At 37.3% G+C, this 15,058-nt stretch overlaps 1 protein-coding gene across 1 annotated transcript in view; it reads right to left on the reverse strand.

The window, feature by feature from the left end:
- The window catches only part of SYT1 (synaptotagmin 1), a 317,356-nt gene extending 310,918 nt beyond the window's left edge, over positions 1 to 6,438 (reverse strand). Inside the window, exon 1 of the mRNA XM_081958585.1 lies at positions 6,167 to 6,438. The gene's annotated coding sequence lies outside the window, so the exon portion shown is untranslated. The remainder of the gene's footprint in view (positions 1 to 6,166) is intronic.
- Positions 6,439 to 15,058: the final 8,620 nt, after the last annotated feature.

Here is a 15,058-nt window from a genome sequence, read left to right on the forward strand (position 1 = left end):
TTACAATTATGCCAGACATTTTAACTACATTGTCCAACGAACCTAAATCATAACAGAGTTTTTAAAAGAAAAAAGAAAAAAACAAAAGCCTATACTATCAGAATGATTTGACAACATGAACACGATTTGTGCATCTTTCTGCATTACTCAAACAGGTCAATTTGTTTTTAAATTTTTAAAAAAGTTTACAAATCATATACAGTTTACATAAATGAAATTGATGTAAGGGCTCATTATCAGAGTTCTGTTTTTCTTCTTCAAACAATAGATGTTAGGAGTAATGTATTGACAGCTTTTTCCCCAATCAGGAGCTCACCATTTTGGGGGCCTATAGTTGCTAAAAGTTTACGCTAACAAAACTAATTCCAAACTATAGTCCCAACTCATGTCTGGGAAAGGATGCCCACATGTAATATTTTGCTGACACAGAGTTTACACAAAAAGTGTTCTACACCTTCTTAAATATGAGGAATGAATGTAAATATTTATTCAACATGTGGAATTAATCCTGCAAGAAAACAAGAAGAGGACAAGTTCAAATATATTGTTTTCATAGCCAAATACAATGGAAACAAATAAAGTATTGAAAGAGAAGGAGCTGGTGCAACTTGATGTGCATAGTTTCACAAATCAATGTGAGAAAGTATGTATCAATTGACTGTAAAACATAATTTATAAAATATATATAATTTATATAAAACATACTGTAGATAACAAATCATGAGATACATTAATAGCAGTCTGGGTGAAGGACAAATATAATGTACGAAATGGTTATTTCGTATATCAAACCAACTGTCCTTCTAAATAACAGTTAGCCCTCCCAGCAGAGAGTTATCTAGTTAGATATTCCAGACAACAGAAGATTAGAAGGATTAAAACTGAGACTGTCTGTCAAATGAGTAATCTACCAATGAATGGATCTCTTCCTCTTTTAATAGAAGCATTATTTCATTGGATATTTCTGTGAAACAAAATTGAAAATTGTATTTGCTTTGAGAAAGATTATATGTTCCTCTACTGCCTGTCATTCTGCTACTACTTTATATGTACATAAAATCAAAGCTGAAATATTGGTTCCAAAAATATGTCAATATTTATAAGTAATGTGAAATATATGTAAACATGCACATTGTAACAGTTCAATTTTCTTTGTTAGCTTAAACAAGGAACAATGTCAATATTTTTCTATTTAGTTAAAAAAAAAAAGCAGAAGTCTGGAAAGTAGTAATCAAGGCAGACATATTAGATGCCCCGAAGCTTTTATTCTTGTCCAAGTGATTTTCTCAGCACTTTTCTTTTAGCATTTAATTGGGGAAATTATCAAAGACTTTTTAACAAATGTTTATAAGCAAAACAACAACAATATAAAAATGAATCAAGATGAATCATGTAATTGTTGGAAGTCTGAAGCAATTTACAAATTACCTGAAAGATTTGACTTCAACTGAGATCATTGAACATTTCCATTCTCATGCTTTTGTTTTTCTCCATTAGATAATTTTAAAGTTCAAGTGTTATCAAATATATTTACCATTATTGTTTATAGACAAATACACTAGTCTCATAAAACAAAGTTTAGGAGTGATTATCCATTCATCTGTTCCACTTAAATTCTGACCATTAAACAAGTCTTACACTTTGGAAAATGTCTCATCACAAATTATCATCAACCTACGCTTATTCAGTGGAACTTATTTTCAAATGATTATGCTTAGGGTGGAGCTGTGCAGGATATTGGAGTAAAACTTTCAGGGTTCCTGAACACCCTTCCTTTTTATGGTCTTTAGAAACCCTGCAACCAAATTTCAATCATCAAGAAATGTAGTATGATTATGGACATTTTTTAATGTAGGAAATTCTAGGATACTATCACACATATTAATGAAATCTATGGTTTTACACATTTTACTTTATAGGTAATCTTTATGCCCATTCATTTAGTGACCATTAAAAGTTATAACTGTGCTGAAAATAAGTGACTAATGACAAATCCTCACACTTAAAAGTATCTTAGCATCTCTGTGTTCATGTGATCAAAATTCAGGTGCTTGGCAACTGGCATGTATTTGTGACAATTGCAGAATCCTAAGCTCGTCTGAACCCCATTGGTCACTTTTCCATGGGGCAAAGTCAATGGTAAAGCTAGATTCACTTAACAAGCATGTGATTCACTTAATGACTATTGTGATCATGGCAAAAAAGGTAATAAAATCAAGCTCCACTCCTTGATCACATTGCATAGCAATGGAAGGTCCTGTCCCAATTATGGAAATAAATCAAGGACTACCTGTATTGATATGCAAAATCTGTTAAATGACCTGTTAAACGAACCATAAATATTGTGATGTTTTATTTTATAATTGCTTTGTTATGTGTCATAACCCTGACAGTAATCTAATACCTTACTTTTTCCCAAGTCATCATTATATGTTATATTTGTGAAGCCCAATAATTGTCAAAGAACCATAAAGTAAGTAGTAAATAACCGATAATTCACCAAGTAAATCACATTGAATATTTTTAGTTTCTCATTCTCTCTCTTCAGTCAATAGTACTGCATCTATAAAACAAAGCTATGATTGACTGATTATTGCCATCAAATTGGTGTTGATTCCTAAGAACATAAAGATTATTCTCAGGAATGAGACTCGCTAATATTTATACATTCAAAAGAAAGCAGTAAGCTCCCTTTAGAAGAGAAATGAAGATAAGACCAATGGATAGGACTAGTAAAATACAAGTGATAGTCAAGAAAGCCCTGGAATTGTGAATGAATATAAAAGCACATTTCTTCCCTGCACATCAAATTTCATATTCTAGCATTTGTTAGATCAGCGGAATTTCTACTGAAATAATCAACAATCTTTAGAATTGTGTAATTAAGAAAAACTCAAGTACAATTTCAAATTATGAAAGCTAAGCGTCAAAAGGATCATTGAATCATAATTGAATACTTACTCAGCACAACTTGCATGTGAAATGTTCCATTTTTCTTAATAAATCCGTAAGAAATTGCAACACTTTTAGGCAAATGTTTGCATATTGTTTAATTAATGTAACAATGATCCTTTTTTCATTTGTAATTAAATCCTGGTTGAACATCAAGATAGCAAAAATAGTGATATCTCTTATTAGTGTTGCATCTGAAGTATTAACAAAACTACACTTTTTAATATTTAGGTAATATTTCTTTGCATGTTGCTTTTTTGTACAAGACGAAAAATTTCCAGAAGCTTTTAAAGTCCCCTCCAGTTGACTAGCGCATTGCATTTAAAAAAATCCACATCTACAGTTATGCAGATTACTTTATACATAGAAAACCCCCAAATATTTGTTTAGATAATATGGTACTGTACTATATTTACTCACTTAAGCTTGTTTAAGGTAAAGTAGTCTTTATAAATGCCACAAGTACATGTAAGTCCAAGTATTATCCGAAAAGCTTTCTGTGTGCATTTCTAATTATGCTCTTCTGGATACAGACTAATACTCAAACCAAACAAATTGCTTGGAACACCAACAAGATCATTTTGTTTCATGTATAATATGCATTAAGATAAATGAATACATAGCTCTTTGAAAATAATATCTTTGTACAATATATCGGACAAATATGTCATTGACTTACAATATTTAAGCTGAGGCTATGATTTCTGAAAAAGAAATCGTCTATTATATCAAAAATAAAAAATAACTTATTGCAAAAAATCCACATCTACAGTTATGCAGATTACTTTATACATAGAAAACCCCCAAATATTTGTTTAGATAATATGGTACTGTACTATATTTACTCACTTAAGCTTGTTTAAGGTAAAGTAGTCTTTATAAATGCCACAAGTAATGTTTTGAATGTTTTCATATGATTACTAATTCTTTTTAATACATTGTTTTTTTAACATGTAACTGAGTTTGTGCTTGAAGTTCATTTTAAAGCTATAAACATAGCACACTCCCAATAACATAAAGAGCATTTAAGAGATTTCTTTAAATCCTTATTTTGTGATTACATAATCAAATAACTACCATTAACCTCCATGTTACATTTACAGTCCTGCTCTGCCAACTAGACTTATATGGATATTCTTTTCTCATAATTCTAACAAAACAACCCTTTCTACTTTTACATTACCCATCAGATCTCTAACTGTGCGAGATTCTAATATTTGTCTTTAGAAGTTATACTAGTATACAAAATTCTTCCATCCCAATGATTTTTCATCTACTTTTAATTGTCATATTCCATATATCAGATGTATTAAATGGCATATTTTATTTGTTAAATGGGAGGATCCAGATTTTGATACATAACATAAAATTTCCAGTCTCAAAACAAGCCTTTAAAATTAGAATCCGTATGTTGGCTTCAATTATTAATAAATAAATAAATAAAAATCTTTTTAAAAATTAATCTTTTTTAAAGGTACAATATTATATTGTTTTGACTTAAAATATGGTTACAGAAGCATTTTATTGTTTTTTCAAGTGCATTACAGGATAATTTAAAAGAAAATGCCATTATCCTGTGCCCTATGACACTTTTCCCCCAACATTTTCTATATTTGCTTTTCTATGTACAAATAGAAAACTGACAACCTTTGACTGATTTTAGAGGAAATGCCTCAATGAATTGTATATGGTAACTGATTCAAAAAAAATGTTTTATTTTCAAGGCACATGTATTGTAAATATTCCAATATAAGAGAATACAGGAATATTTATAAAACTGGCATATAAGTCTTAGCATGTTATCTACATCTAAAAAAGAAGAACTGAGCAAGTATAAATGCCTAAACATAAAATTAAGCAAGGTTTAAACAATATAGATTTATTAGAAACTTAAAGACTTCAAATAAATATGCTCTGTAAAACTCTGTATTGTTTTTCATGCAACAGATTAACAGGTCTATCCAGCTGGAACAGATCCATTTTACTTATTTATAAGGGACATAGTATTTTTTAGCCATTTCATAATTCCTAAAGGTTTTGTTTTCCACACCGATTGCAACATTATGAATGCATAGAAAGCACACATACCTATGGGGGAAATGTTACATTAATGAATATTTTGGATATTTGTATTGGTAATGAGATTTTGCATACTTCTTAACTCTATCAAGGTCTCTGTTGAATCAACCAAATTCCTATATGTAATTTGGTAGTAATATAGTTTAGACATAAAAATAACTATTTTAATTAAAAGTACTCAAGACAAAGTAAGCATGCACAAAATCAGAATGTCTGTTCTTTGTTTCAAAACACAATGCACAAATACAGATAAGTTATAGGTTATAGCACCTAAAATGACTGTGCTGATTGGCTTTCAAACAAAACACAGAGTATGTGGGGAAAAATGGTGAAACTGCTGCTAAAATATACCAGTAATCCAGATCTAAGTAAATATTAAGGGAAGAAAAATTAACATTCCCTATGCTAAGCAGGTTTCTAACTGATAATACTGGTCTATAGTTTATGGTCACTTTTTTCCTGTTCATTTGTGATTCTACTGGAAAGCTTTTCACCTAAATTTATACAGGGGTTTCTTTTTATCACTTCCCATCTGACAGAAATCTCTCAGCTGGATTTAATAAATAGCAGTAGGAGTTCATATAAATGATGCTGGACTAAAGATTGTTGAAAGATTCATTTTTGTGTGTCTTTAATATATGTATTGTACTCCAGTACATAATTTTACACCTTTTTAATAAAACAAGAGGCATGTTATTCTCCAGGAAAACAGAAACTCTATTCTCAAAAGTTTTGACTTGTTTCCTTCAACTTTTTTGTTCTAACAAGATGGATATACATTTTATTTCAAACCACACTATAATAATGCACGGTGAATATATAATGTCAGCAAAACATAAATTACCCTGATGAAAAAAGTGCAAGAGGAGTCTGAAGAAAAAAACAGGTTTCCGAGAATCTAAACATCACAAATCTTGTCCTATTTAATGAAAGATCTGTACCAAACATTTTTTAAAAAATCTCAAAACTGCCACTTCAGTCATGTACCATCATCACTGCAACAAAAGCCTTGCACACCCGTGGGAATACTGTTGAAGAATAACATCTATATCTGCATCTAGCCAACAACCTTAGAAATCCAGAAAGATGCAGATAAATCCAGAGCTACAAGCCATTGGGGAAAGGGAGGGAATACCTGATTTTGGAAATTGTTGAATGTGCAAGTCTTTCTTAGCCGAATGGCCGTTTGTAGGAGAAGAAAAGTAAAGTCAGAAGACTGATGCTTGAAAACGAATTGCAATTAACTTCTTTATTGCGCACGCCCTATTTCCACCCTCTCCCCTTTGTGGCTCTCGGGAGAAAAGAACAAAAACAAATCCGACGCCGATTCTTTCGGGAGCTAATTCTATCTGTCAGCTGAAGCTAAGGTTTTTCGTACTGCTTTATTGGTAGTTTCCTTGCTTCGGACTCTTTTTGGCCCTTACCGCTGAACAGCAGGCAGGATCTCCCCTCTCCCTCGACGCCCCTTTTCTGCCCCCCCTTCCCATTTCACCCCATGACACCCACCAGCTGACTTCTCCTCCAGAACAGAAAACCTAGGTGGGTGGAGGGCTTGTCGAAAGAGAGTGGGTGGAGATTATCAGATATCCACCCAGCCCAGCGATTTCAAGTCAGCAGGCAGTGGGGAAACTGCTTTTCCAGTATTCGAGAAAGAAACATGTGCTGCCTTCACTGCCTTCTCCGGAGGCTACTTCGCTCTTCGCCCCTGGTTTTCTCGGTCCACAGTGTTTCTCAAATTCGCTACATATTATTTGTGTGGGTGCGTGTGTTTGTACGCGCCCGCGCGCACGCATCCATATATCCTGCGCTCGCTCACTCGCTGGCTTTTTCTCTCTCACCCTCTCTCTCATACACACACGCACGCAGAGAGACACAAACGGGATCCAAAGCCCCGCCAGAAAGCGAAGAAATAGCAACCCAGCGCATCCTGGCGCGTCCTTACCTGGCAACCGGGGAGTAGGGGGCGCCTGTCCTTCAGCGTTCCCGTCTGGGCGACGAGTAGGATTTGTCTTGTTCTACGCGGCTCTCCTGGGATGAGGGACTTCAGGGATAACCACACTCTCCTCCAAAAAGAGAGGAGGAGGAGGAGGAAGAAGGGAGGGTGAGACGCGAAAAGTGTAGGGGTGCGAGTAAGCTCTTCTCCGCGCCCCGAAAAGTCTGTGCACCCCCCTCCCTCCCCTGCTCTCTACGAGCTGGCTTTGTATGTTGGGGGTGAAGTTTCAGCTGCTGCTGGCTGGGTAGCTAAGAGGAGGGGGAGAGAGAGAGAGAGAGAGAACGCGAGAGCCAATTTTTTTTTGGGGGGGGGAGGGCAGAGTGGAGTCAGAGCATCACCGCTTTGCAGCTTCTCCAGGAATCCCTCCACGGAGAGGCAGAGCATCCTCGCCTTTCCCTGACGGTCCGATTGGCTGACAGGCGGGGTCGGTGTCTCCAGCAGCCAATCAACCGCCTGGGATTACAGGTGGGCGTTGCTGAGGTACCATCGCCGAGCTCGCGGCTGCGTTGGCTTCCGTAATATCGCTTCGTACAACCATCCACTTTACCCACCCATCTAAGCCCTTCTCTGCCACTCCGGACTGTTCTGGGAAGAGGGGGCTGGGAAGGGAGTTCCCTCGAATGACAATCAAGGACATCAAATCAGTCTTTGCAACTGACAAAGTGGCTGTGTTTCCGCCCCCTCCCTTTCTCTACCCGAAGCTCTGCAATGCAAAGCCAGTCGCCCGGGTGACCTGATTCTCTCCACGCCCCCTCCCTCTCCCTTTCGCCTTCTCCTTTTCCCTCGTCGAAATCTCAGGCAATTTATAGTCTGGCATTTTCAAAGCAACAAAAGAAGAAGCAGAAAGGGAAGATCAGCAGCTCGTTGGGCGGCGTATACGTGTGTATGGCCATCGCGAGCGATTAAAACGACGAAGTATAAACCGGAAAACAGAACCTGCCCCATCTCTTTAAGTGCACTTGAATCCGATAACCTTTCTCGAGCCTCGGGTGTGTGTTTCTATGTGTACGGGTGAAATATGGCAGGTGCGGGGTGGGGGGAGCCTCACTTTCCTTCACACAATGAGCTGCTCCCTCCCGGACCGGACGTGGGTTTTAAATCCCACACTGATGAGCTTTCTGCAGAGACAACTGAAATTAATCTCTGTGAATTTTATGGACTATATGGTGTTCAGTGTTAAAACAAAATAGAAACATCAATTTGCAGAGGTTCTTTACAGCTGTGGTTCATTATGAACTGATCTTGTAATTGGTTCCTAAAAGGTAATTCACAGCATACTCAGGGACACTTCTTCAGTTTTTGGTTACAAATGTCCAATTAAAACAGATTATCAAAAGCTCCAAAATACATAAAAGTAAAATCCCTATTTTTTTAAAAAAAAAGAAGCATGTGAAAAAGGTTATGTTATGCTCCATAACATCCACGTGGCATCTTGAAGATCTGAATTTCTCCTCAGTTCTAAGTTGCTTTTCTCCTTGATTAGTTTCCACCCATTGCTTCTTGTTCTACCCTTGGAGAATAGTTTGACTCCCTCTTCTTTGTGGCAACCCCTGAGATATCGGAACACTGCTAGCATGTCTCCCCTAGTCCTTCTTTTCATTAAACTAGACATACCCAGTTCCTGCAACCGTTCTTCATATGTTTTAGTCCCCAGTCCCCTAACTAACAAGTTAATGAACAAGTCTAGAAGTATGACAAAATTTTGTGCAATTTGTTGTTGTAGTCAAGGGATTATATAATCACTGTATAGTACAGCTCCCTTACTTGACCTTGTATGTCAGAATCTTAACCACTTTTATGTATACACTTATTTTTATTATATAGCCAGGATTCAACTGTTTTAACCCCATATCACTTATTAGATTTATGTTTTAATATTTCAGTATTTATTTAAACAGTTAAATAATTTTGTAAGTTTAGCGTTTAAACAATCTCCTCTTTTAAGTATCTCAGATCTTCTGCAATATTTTATTTTCATTCTTACAACTGTTAAAAGAAATGTCCTTCTGGATTCGGCTCCAAGTGGGGAAAAAGACACTGGAGACGTGGAAGCTGCTTGGAAAGATGGTTTTAATGGTGGACAGGACCACATGGCTTGAGTCCTGAAAGAAAAGGTGATCACATGCTTCAATGTTGGTGGAGAAGAAGAGAAGGAAGAGAGAGAAGCTGAGTCCCTGGTTTTATGCCCTCTCTAGCCTTTGATCTTGAGCTTGTCTTCTAATTGGTTGTCAGACTCCCATGGAGCCATGCAGGGCAACTCTCTAGGCTGCATTTTGAATCCAGGTTTGGTTGAGTTCTCAGATGCCATGTGGTGAGTTGGGTAAAGGACCAATATTATCATGCCTTAATCCCATCCCTCTGGAGCTGAAGGGGAGAACTCTTTATTATGTAAAGGGACTGGCTTGGCCACCTTAATGGCCCATTGACAAAGTGGGTGGAGGCAGGAAGCTACAAGGAGCTATTCTCTCTTAATATTCTGCCTTTTCAATATTTCCTAGGATATTTCATTTCTCTGGGAGGGAGCTAGGTGATAACTTTCCACACAGTCTTGTAAGTCTTTTCCTCTGCAATCTGCTTGTAAATCTTTAAGCATCTTTTTATTGAGCTATTTCTCATAAAATGGGTTTAAATATGCTAAATGAACATAATCAATTTACAATTGTCAATATAAGATTGGAACAAAATTGGATCTATTTTCTTTACTAGTTTTGCCCAAAATGATCTGTTTGTACATAATTGAAGACTATATGTTTGTGGTCACAGCTTGCTTCCATATAGATAAAAGTTTTCAAATAGCTTTTCATCCCATATATAAAAGATCTGGCATTATAGCAGAATAACTAAAACAAATTTGACATCAATATCACCCAAATCCAATAGGATGTCATGTTCTGTATGTTGCTATATATGCTTTATATGCAAACCATACATTACTTGGATATCCATTTGCATGAGGGTAGATTTGTGCTGTTCTTGCACAATTACAATAACGCATCCCATATTTATGTATTTATTTACTTCATATGTAGCTATTCATAAAAACTATGAGTGGCTAACAGGAAGGAGAAGGAAATCCTTCAATAACGTAAGAAAAGCCTATCCATATTATCATCAGATTTAATATCAACCCTATGTAAAAAAAAATACACAAAACTATATATATTCACCAGATTCAAGACTTTAGTCACAGCATGCCCTCTTCCTGTGTTTGATGGAACAACTAGATTTTAACTGTTCTCCTGAAATCCAGAAGGGAAGAAGTGGATTGAATCTCTATAGGGAGAAAATCCCAAAATACAGGAATAGATATTGAAAATGTCAATTTCTGACATCCTGAAATGATTTGACTTGATCAGATAGTTGGCCCCTTTAGGAAAATGATAATAATAATGATGAATAAAGCATAATAGAAAAGAATCCATCTGTGATACTAGAAATTTGAATGTTTTGTAGGTAACTTTACCTAGATAAAAAGTACATGAATTAACCCTTGAACATAATATGTAAAATAGTGATTTGTAAATATGATTTACATTCCATCAATCGAGATATACAAATTCCTTCTTTATAAAAATAGTGGAAGAAAATAAACAAAGGTATGAACCAATTTGCATATTGTTTTCTGGGACTGCCTTACAAATATATATTTGTATTACAATCTGTCCAGTTGTTATAGCTTCAGTTCCCAAAATTCCCAGTCAATATTGCTACAGGAGAACCCAAACAGCTAGATGGCATCACATTGGGAAGCTTGTCCAATTCTGGAAACAATGAGTTCTACAGTAGTCTCACTTTAGGCATAAAGCCAGCTGGGTAACCCTGAGCCAGACATTTTTTCTCTCCCTAGGAAGGAGGCAATAGCAAACCACTTCTGAAAAATGTTTCCAAGAAAACTGCAGAGACATGTCTGGGCAACCTCCAAGAATCAGAAATGATTGAATGAAAAGAAAAGAAAAAGTCATATTAATTCTTAATTCAGGGGATTGGGCACATATCTTCTTGTATATACTGTAACTTAATGACTTCATTTAAACATTTGCAAGGTATTTCCAGTGAAAGTAAGGCAAAACCACTGCAAAATGATGTATGCCTGGCTTATATAAAATGAAATCACTAATGTTACTATATGTTCTAATTTCGTAATGGGAAACATTGCAGTCACTTTTTTCATCATGTATTGATAATTTTTTTATTGGAATTGCGGTGTTAAGTGACAAACCATAGAATAAAGGATTCAATATCACTAAGACAGAACACAATAAATTAATTATAAATGTACACAATTATAGATAATTATAGATATAAACAAAAATGTAGTGTTTGTTAACCTAATGATGCTTTCGAATTTATTTGTATCCTGGTTGATAGCAGTAGTAGTATTATGACATATAATCGTCTTGCTGTGCTTCCTAACAAGCATTATAAATATAGAATCTCTGGTGTGCCACAGAGAAAACCAGCCCTATGGCCTAGTTTTCAGAAATGTTTACTTCACACATGACAAAATCAGGGGGTGGATGTTTCAGGTATTCCATATTTCAACCTATCTTTAAAAGTGGAGACTAGATTAGTATAATTTCTTAGGAAAAAATATTCAAGCTGAACCTGTAATGAATATACCTTGATGATCAGAAAGGTTTGAAGTGCTGCTAGATTGATTCTGCTATGAGTGCACAATTCTACAAAAATACTTACACATGTATTTATATGTATATGTAATCATACATGAATAAATATTGCAGTATGATGTAATTGAACATTTGAGAGCCACAAACAGCCAAAACGTACCTTCTCCTCAAATAAAAATGGCTATTTTTTATTTCAGTATGTCTATATTTCATAATTGTACATTTCTATTTAGTTTATAAATCAAATAATAAATGGGATAGCAACCATAAACATACTAACAGTGCTGAAAAAAATCAATAGCCCTCTGACAATTGGTTAGGAAGTAAAACATTTCTCATGTCCTAGGTGCTAGATACTAGCTTCAGTTATAAAAGTGACCGGTATCAACGCCTTGAAAGACGAGAGCACTGAAGCAATTTTTAAGGAATTTGAGGACGTCTTCGGCACCGGTCTGGGTAAGTATGTGGGGACCCCAATCTCTTTTAATTTGGACCCCAACATAGCCCCCATAAGGCTAAAACACAGGAGAGTACCTTTCACTCTCCGCCCAAAAATTGATCTGGAAATTGACAAGCTCGTAGGCCAGGGAATCCTAGAGCCAGTTGATCACACATGCTGGGAGACCCCTATAGTGACACCTGTCAAATCTGATGGGTCTTCTTTATTGGTAGTTTCCTTGCTTCGGACTCTGTTTTGGCCCTTACCGCTGAACAGCAGGCAGGATTACTTTCCCCTCTACCTCAACGCCCCTTTTCTGCCCCCCCATTCCATTTCACCCCATGCCACTGGTGTTGACCTGTGACGCTTCCCCATTTGGTGTCAGAGCCGTCCTCAGCCAACGCATGCCCAATGGAACCGAGGCTCCTATAGCCTATTACTCAAGGACCTTGTCCGCTGCCAAGCGGAACTACAGCCAGCTGGACCGTGACGCTTTGGCTGCAGTGGCCGGTGTAAAAAAGTTCCATGAGTACCTCTACGACCATGATTTCGAACTAATTATGGACCACAAACTGCTTTTGGGTTTGCTGGCTGGGGACCGACCTACTCCTGTGTCATTATCACTGTGGATGACCAGATGGACCATTTTCCTAGCTGCCTACTCCTACTGTCCCATCCACCGACCTGGCTCCACTTTGGGGCATGCCAAAGCTTTGAGTCGCTGCCCGCTGCCAGAGCTTCTTGCAGACCCTGCCCCTGCGACGCCAGTCCTGTTTAGAGACTGGTCCTGTCTCGTCTAGTGACATTGCCCACCACTCTGCAAAAGACTCCACCATCAAACACATTTTGAACTGGGTGTGGAGGGGGTGGTCCAAGGGGCATGTGGGGTCTGATTTCAAAATGTACTATTGTAAGAGAGATGAATTGTCTGTTGTTAATGGCTGTTTGCTGTGGGGGACCGGGTCATTGTTCCACCCAAACTGCGCATTGCAGTATTAGAGGCTTTACACATAGGGCATCCTGGAATTGTCAGGATGAAGTCTTTGGTCAGGAGTTACATGTGGTGGCCTAACATGGACAGGGAAATCGAAGAATGGGTGGCTACCTGCACACCGTGCCAGGAGTCCAGACCAGCTCCCCCAGAGGCACCCGCTAAGGAGTGGGAGTGATCTCAAGCACCGTGGTCTAAGGTGCACATTGATTTTGCTGTCCCACTTCATGGTCAGACATAGGATTATTCCATCTAAGACGGGAGGGGTGTTAGATACTAGCTTCAGTTATAGTGGTTTCCATCAAGATCCTCTGTTCCGGCGGGAACAGAGGTTTAATCTCATTGGTCGAAGGGTCTGACAGCTCCCTATAAAAGGGCTGCTGTCAGACTCAACCTTCACTGGATTGTACATAGTTGCTACTGAGTTAATAAAGGGCTGTTTTTACCGTTAGCCTATGTGTGCCTTTCCATTACCCAATCCAACACTAGGTACGATCAAGAAAACTAATCCAGGGTAAATACAAAATCTTGGATTCTGTAAAAGGAATGTCTCATTTTCATGTAATGAGTTAATTAGGATGGATAATTTGGGTGATTTGAAATGCTTCTTCCACTGTTTTTTTTCTACTGGGTTAAGTTTCTGTTTATAAATAAGCTGTGAACTGACTCATCCCCTGCCTTGATTGTTTATATCTACTCTCTGTTTCCCAACCCCCCATTCCTTTCCCAGCCTCCCACAGTCTCTCACTGCATAGATGTTAGCCTCTGAAAGCTTGTGGGGAAAAGCTGTGTTTTCACTGTTGTTTGAAAGGTGACTGAAGTCAAGATTGGCCACATCTTGGAGGGGAACAAATTCCGGAAAGCTGTCAAAAGCAATACAGAAGCACTGTTTGGGCTTCTAACCCTTTTTGCCTCCTGAATTGAGGGAAACGGAGCTCCTTTGAAGCCCATAACAATAAACTGTGTTGTGTTAGGACTGAAAGAAAGTACCAACAACAACATGCCTTTCTAGGGCATAAGCTTTGCCTTTTTTTTGCAACTGACAATTTCCCTGAAGTCCAAAGCGGAAAGTTTACTTCTTTGTAAGGTTCAGCCTATGAATTCTGTTGTCTGTCTTCATTTATTGGGCTACACATTTCCTGTCTGGACTGGTAAGGATAAAAGGATATGTAAAATATATCACTAATGTTGTTGACAGCTAAAATCTAAGTTTACTTATAACAAACTCATTTCACTTGTGCATAGATACATGAAATGCAGAGTCCATAACAAATAGATATTTTCCTCAATAGGTGAATATATCTTTCTTGTTTAGTACACCGCCCCGAGTCCCTTTGGGGAGAGGGGGCGGTATAAAAATCTAAATAAAAGTAAAAGTAAGTAAAGTAAAGTAGTAGATTAGGGAAGATAGCACTGTTCTCTTTTAAGTGATTTATTTAATCCCTGCTCTTTTTCTCATTGCAAGATAAAGTAACAATTTCTAATAAAGATACAGAATGAAGGAGCAATTAGAAAGATTGGTGGCACTGGATAAAGCTCTCAGTTTGTAGATTTTTCTGCATGGCAACCTTAAGTTGCTTGATTCTGATCTCTGAATCTTCTAGAAATGAAGCAGACCTAAAAAAATCTTTTTTTTTTTTTGCCAAATTTCAACTCCTTCCTCTACTTTGTCCATGACAATGGTCTGAAGGATTTGCCTTTTCCCCCTTTTACCTCAGGAATTATTGGAAACAAGAGTTCTGAAGGATTTGCCTTTTCCCTGTTTTACCTCCGGAATTATTGGAAACAAGAGTTCTGTTAGATCGGGTAAAGGAAAGGCACACTTAAGCTAAAGGCAACAACAGCTCTTTATTGTAACAGAACAAGTATGCACAATCCAGCGAAGGTTGAGTCTGACAGCAGCCCTTTTATAGAGAGCTGTCAGACCCTTCGACCAATGAGATTAAACCTCTGTTCCTCCCAGAACAGAGGACCTT

Source organism: Natrix helvetica (genome assembly GCF_964273705.1).
Source record: "Natrix helvetica genome assembly, chromosome: 6".
Taxonomy (NCBI): Eukaryota; Metazoa; Chordata; class Lepidosauria; order Squamata; family Natricidae; genus Natrix; species Natrix helvetica.